Source organism: Hyla sarda, chromosome 5 (assembly GCF_029499605.1).
Source record: "Hyla sarda isolate aHylSar1 chromosome 5, aHylSar1.hap1, whole genome shotgun sequence".
Classification (NCBI taxonomy): Eukaryota; Metazoa; Chordata; class Amphibia; order Anura; family Hylidae; genus Hyla; species Hyla sarda.
The window spans coordinates 177,690,111-177,697,057 of record NC_079193.1 but is presented as its reverse complement, the minus strand read 5'-3'; the positions used below and the strand labels follow the sequence as shown (position 1 = coordinate 177,697,057).

The 6,947-nt window shown below is 42.5% G+C and overlaps 1 pseudogene; it reads right to left on the bottom strand.

The window, feature by feature from the left end:
* Positions 1–1,660: 1,660 nt before the first annotated feature.
* LOC130274618 (U2 spliceosomal RNA) lies at positions 1,661–1,797 on the bottom strand (annotated as a pseudogene).
* Positions 1,798–6,947: the final 5,150 nt, after the last annotated feature.

Below are 6,947 nucleotides of genomic sequence, written 5' to 3'. Positions count from 1 at the left end.
TCTCTGACAAGCATGAACATGAAAAATATAGGATTGTATCTCTTGTTCAGATTATTATTCTATAAAATTCAGCTTCCGCTACAAGGTATTCAGTATACGAAGATTAGTTATTCCCATGTTACAAAAAATATTTGCTTTAGTATAGTAAATGACATATACAATCTCACTAATGTTGCATTAAAAAACAATATTTTTTATATTTAAAGAGGGACTTCAGAACTCTGAAATGAATCCCCGATCTCTATAATGGGGCCCTGGCTCTCCCTGAGCATGGAACAACGGGATCAGCACAGACTCCACACACTGTTTATGGGATTGCTGGAGAACCATGAGCACTATATTCGTGTGCTCCAGCACTCTCATAGACAGTGCATGGAGCACATGCAGACCCCACCGCTCCATTCATGGGAGATCTGAGGCCTTGTTCTATAGATTGTGCAGAATCCAAGCGGTTGGAGCCCCATGCTCCATCAGGCGTAATACAGACACTAGAAGTAATACAGCCCCTAGACCAGTTGAAAAATAAAGACCCTCAGAAATAATGCAGACTCCAGACCAGTTAAAAAACTAGACCCTCAATAATAATACAGATGAGTTAATACATACAACTCCCGCAGAAATAATACAGACTCCAGCATGTAAAAAGACAAGAAGCGCTCCATAGTGCATTAAAAGGGTAATATAACTAAGCCGATATTATCGGATGCGCTTACCCAATAGGTTGTGCAAAGTCAGGCACAACACTGTAAAAGGTATTCCACAATGCAGCCAGTCCCACCACCGCAACGGTGTAGCAAATGTAGCAAAAACCTCCAAACTCCACAAGGACTTGAATCGGCGCAGAATGGATGAGGAACAAGAAGATCACTAGGCGATTTATTTGGAACAACGCGTTTCGATGCCTTTATCTAAAGCTGAGGAACGTGCTCTCGATTCACCCAAAGTGCAAGAAAAAGTGCAAACGTGTTACACTAAAAAAACGTGCACAAAGGATGCGGTCTATCGCAAGCCCTTCTCCGATAGGAGAGAGGCCCCCCAACAAACCTTACCCTTCACCTCGGGACCAAAAGGTACCTGCGAGGTTCCAGGTTCGATGTCCCTTTTCGCCAAAGCTATTAGGGGACCACAAATGCTCCTGGCATCCCCCTTGGCGTTAGCCAAGGTATCTGCCCGCAGAGCCGATAACGGTAGGTACCCTGCCAATGCAGGAGCACCCGGGGTGTTTGCAGGGAGGTGCGGAACCTAATGGCCACACACACCTCCCCTAGACTGCCAGGAGGGACACCCAGAAGGGCTACCGCATCCTGACAAATCCTGTGAACACACAACACACAAAAAGTGACACAGTGAGAAAAAAGAAATAAATAAGTGAATGTGTGCAGATATACTGCCCGGACATCCGGCCGGATCTATAAAAATTTCTCTGACCCTAGCCAAAAGGCCGGGAATCAAGAGGGGAGTGCCACAAGGTGAAGAGATTATGGTGCCCCTGCTTCAACTCAGTGAGTCCATCCTCCCAGTGAGTTTCGGCACCTCGGGGTCACCACTCCCCGAGGCACAAAAGTACCTCGGCTCTACACCCTCTCAGCCTCATGGCGAGGCCCGGAGGGAACAGGTCACATAGGGGCAGCCGTCGAGCTGATTCCTCAGAACCAGCCCCGGAAAGCCCTGGTACACCTGCATCCTCCATGCAGCACCCATCCCCACCAGCCCCATACCGGCATAGTGTACCACCGGCATGAAAACTGATAAGAACAGATACTACACTTGATCTTAGCCAAAAGGCCGAGAAGCGATTCGACGCCAGGACAGGTGTCTTTTTCAAGTTCACAACATCTAATGGTCACATAGACATATTTATACAAGCTTAAAGCACAAGTCAAGTAACTTATGGCGAGTGAATCCTCCAGACACGTCGGACCGGAAGTTGTCATCAGGGTCATGGCGCGTCAGAGGAAACACAAGATCAGGGTCACGGCGTATCAGAGGAAACACAAGATGAACGGACCGGAATGCATCAAAACAGTAAGTATCAATATATACATTAAAAATCATAAACTTAGAGGTCTACAGTGCATAGAAAAACATAAAACAAGCAATAAAACCTAAATGTATCAATTATGTTACATTTTCGATCGTCTCGTTTAAACCATCAGGATGAAGGCTTTTCAGTTTAAATATCCAGTAGGATTCCTTATTGATCAGTTTGCGAAAGCGATCTCTCTGATCTTCAGGGATCTCATCAATAATGATAAGTTTTAGATGTTCCGGATTATTATTTTGTTTCAATGCAAAATGTCGGGATACACTATGCAGTGGATATCCCTTCCTGATGTTAAAGCATTGTGCGTTCATGCGGGACCGCACCGTCTGAACGGTGCGGCCCACATACTGTAATTGACATGGGCACTCTAATAGGTAAACCGCATAGTTTGTATCGCAGTTATAATTGCGTTTAATCTGAAAAGTTTCATTGGTAATATTAGATTTAAAATTAGAACACTTGTCCTGGAGAATATTGCAACACAAACATCTGTTTATTGCTGGTTTAGATATTTGCACTGTATCTTTATTTTTTGTTGTTATTTTGTTTTTGAATTTGCTGGGGGCTGGATCACTTTTAGGAAACCAATGTCCCTGCACAACTATTTAGCCCCCAGCAAATTCAAAAACAAAATAACAACAAAAAATAAAGATACAGTGCAAATATCTAAACCAGCAATAAACAGATGTTTGTGTTGCAATATTCTCCAGGACAAGTGTTCTAATTTTAAATCTAATATTACCAATGAAACTTTTCAGATTAAACGCAATTATAACTGCAATACAAACTATGCGGTTTACCTATTAGAGTGCCCATGTCAATTACAGTATGTGGGCCGCACCGTTCAGACGGTGCGGTCCCGCATGAACGCACATCGCTTTAACATCAGGAAGGGATATCCACTGCATAGTGTATCCCGACATTTTGCATTGAAACACAATAATAATCCGGAACATCTAAAACTTATCATTATTGATGAGATCCCTGAAGATCAGAGAGATCGCTTTCGCAAACTGATCAATAAGGAATCCTACTGGATATTTAAACTGAAAAGCCTTCATCCTGATGGTTTAAACGAGATGATCGAAAATGTAACATAATTGATACATTTAGGTTTTATTGCTTGTTTTATGTTTTTCTATGCACTGTAGACCTCTAAGTTTATGATTTTTAATGTATATATTGATACTTACTGTTTTGATGCATTCCGGTCCGTTCAGCTTGTGTTTCCTCTGATACGCCGTGACCCTGATCTTGTGTTTCCTCTGACGCGCCATGACCCTGATGACAACTTCCGGTCCGACGTGTCTGGAGGATTCACTCGCCATAAGTTACTTGAGTTGTGTTTTAAGCTTGTATAAATATGTCTATGTGACCATTAGATGTTGTGAACTTGAAAAAGACGCCTGTCCTGGCGTCGAAACGCGTTGTTCCAAATAAATCGCCTAGTGATCTTCTTGTTTCTCATCCATTCTGTGCCGATTCAAGTCCTTGTGGAGTTTGGAGGTTTTTGCTACAGACTCCAGCATGTGAGGTTGCAGCTTCTCCATGATAACAGGACTAAGAACTAACATCACATCATACGTACTTTACTATTACAGGCACGGGGCGCCAGTGCGATTAGTCAGTCACCACACATACAGTAGCGGAGTAGGATAGAGGGAGGCTCAGGCATAAGTTCCATACTGCAGATCATCACAGAAAGCAAAACCATGACACTGACAGAGGAAAGGTCCTGTTAGTATCACTGTATGCAATTTCAGGCAGTGGAAGAGAGAGGTGGTGTCTGGAAACTATAAGAGAAAGTATACTGATTGTGTGAGCTAGTGATTGTGCGTCTGTATACAAGAGTGTGAAGTATACAAGTGATTGTAAGTATAAAAGTGAGAGGGACTTAAAATTAAGGGAATACTGTAAGAAGTATTGTGAGCATTGAGTGCATTTCTGTGAGTTTTTTTTTTCACCTTTTCTCTCTGGGAGGATTACAGGTGGAGAGTGGGTGCAGTAGTTAATTAATTAGCAGCTGGTAAATTGCAGCTGTTTGCAGCCAGCTTGCCCTTTGCATTCACTTCCAGGCAGTGGAAGAGAGAGGTTGTGTCTGGAAACTATAAAATGAAGTATACTAAGAGATTGTCTGAGCTAGTGACTGTGTGTCTGTATACAAGAGTATGAAGTATACAAGTGAGTGTAAATATAAAAGTGAGAGGGACTTAAAATTAAGGGACTTTAAATTCAGGGAGTTTAATTGAAATATTTGAATTTTTTTATTTATTTTTTTACTGTTAAAGGGGTTATCCACCATAAGGTGATTTTAGTATGTAACTGGCAGACAATAATGGACATGCTTAGGAAGGATCTGCGCTTGTCTTGGGGCTACATGGCTATGTTGTAAGTCCACCATAACATTGTGGCTAGCTTTTTGTAAACTGGTATTTCCTGTTTTAGTTTTTCTTTTTTGCCTACAAATCCCATAATTCCATTTTCCTCCCTCCCAGACATCAGCCACCCCACCCATTGAAACATAAATTAGCTGCATCCATTCAAAAGACCTGTGGTTTTCAATCAGGGTGCCTACAGCTGTTGCATTAGTTGCAGATTGATCTCTCTCCCACCAAGCGATTGCTCCACTATTGAAGCAGACAGGCTCCTTGTCATCAGCTGACTGGTGAGTCAGGTCTCGGCCGCATTGCAACCTGGGAAAAATATGAGACAACAGTCAATGTGTATGCTGTTAAAAATAAATATTCAGGTGAAAATCACATAGGAATTGTGATAAAACCCTCACACACAGTTACAGACACTATATTATGAACTACACTAACTTTACAGCCCCTGTAGCATATTCAAATAAACAACATTTCTGGAATACCCCTTTGATTTTTCCAATTCTCAAATCTAGTAAGGCCTCCATATTGGAAAAGGCAGTCCAGTGTGCATCTTGCACAATGTATGCAATCCTTGAACAGCGGTTTGAGGGTGCATATTGTTGCGCAATATATGTGCGAGTTGTTCATTTGGAAGCCCAGATCCTGGATCTAGAGAAGCAACTGAAAACACTGAGACACATTGACATCTTGGTGAGGAGTCTCCTGCTCACTGAGAAAGTACTCTTTGGGGTAGAGGTTGGGGAGGATAGTGAGACGGAGGTGCAGGACAGTCAGGCAGCTAGCTGGGTTACAGTTAGAAAACGGGGTAGAAGGAAAAGTTTCAGGGAGGCTAGTCCTGAACTGGCACACCCCAACAAGTTTGCCCAGTTGGCAGATGAGGGGGATTTCAGAGCTAGCAGTACTGCAGCAGGACTCTGCCTCTGACCGCTAGGGAGGTATCTGCTCCAGTAAGGAGGGAGGAGTGCAGGGAAGGCTAGACAGGTACTGGTAGTGGGGGTAGTGGTATTAGGGGGCGATCTGTTACAAAAACCGGGATCGCCGAACAGTGTGTTGTCTTCCTGGCGCTCGAGTTCGGCACATCGAGGATTGGGTTGACAGGTTGCTGGGTGGGGCTGGAGAGGACCCAGCAGTCATGGTACATATTTGCACCAATGAAAAAGTAAGAGGTAGGTGGAGTGTCCTTAAAAATTATTTCAGGGACTTAGGCCGCAAGCTTAAGTCAAGGACCTACAACGTAATATTTTCTGTAATATTACCTGTACCACGAGCCACACCAGAGAGGCAGTGGGAGATAAGGGAGGTAAAAAAGTGGCTCAGTAGCTGGTGTAGGAAGGAGGGGTTTGGGTTCATGGAGAACTGGGCAGACTTCGCTGTCGGATACCGGATCTTCCGTAGGGACAGGCTACACCTCAATGGGGAGTGTGCAGCTGTGCTATGGCTATTAGGGTGAAGGAGTGTTTAAACTAGGGACTGGAGGGGGGAACCTACAACGTGGAGGGGGAAGATAGTGTAGATAGAGAGGGGGATCTTATTAACGTACCTGGGGGTGGAGTGGAGGGAGGGGTTAGAATAGTTAATAGGAATAGGCTTCATAGGAAGAAAAAACATACACCTTTGAATTGCATGCTGACTAATGCCAGAAGTCTGTCCAATAAAACAGAGGAACTGGAGTAGTTGATGTCTGAGAAATAGACATAGTCTAGACATAGTCGGTATAACAGAGACTTGGTTGGATGATAGCTGTGACTGGGCGGTCAACATACAGGGTTATAGTCTATTCGGGATTAGACAAAACGAAAAGGGGAGGAGTTTGTCTTTGTGTAAAATCGAATCTGAAGGCCGAACTGCGGGAGGATATATGGAGGAAAACGATAATGTGGAGGCATTATGGGTAGAAATATATGGAGATAAAAAAAAAATTCTGCTAGGGGTTTGCTATAAGCCCCCAAACATAATGGAAGAGTCGGAAGATCAATTCAACAATGAACTTTAGGAAGGCAAAGTTTGATCAACTCAGAGAAGCCCTTAAAAATAATTAGGGATAATGTCCTCAAAAACAAGAATACTGACACTAAATGGGAGACTTTTAAAAATATCTTAAATTCTCACTGTAAAATGTATATACCTTATGGGAATAAAAGGGTCAGAAATAAACGAAATCCAATATGGATGAATAAATATGTTAAGGGGGCAATATATTACAAAAATAAAGCATTTAAACCACTAAAACAAAACGGCAGTGAAGAAGCAAAAAAAAGCTATAGAGAAAAATGTTAAATATGTAAAAAACTGATAAAGGCCGCAAAAATAGAGACAGAAAGGCTCATTGCCAAAGAGAGTAAAACTAACCCCAAAATGTTAGGTTAAAAAAGGAAAGTGTTGGCTCTTTAAACAATAAAGAAGAAATTATAAACGGGGATAAGGAAAAAGCAAATATATTAAACAAATTCTTCTCCACTGTATTCACCGAGGAAAATGAAATGCCAGCTGAAATACAGCAAGATAAGGTAAACTCC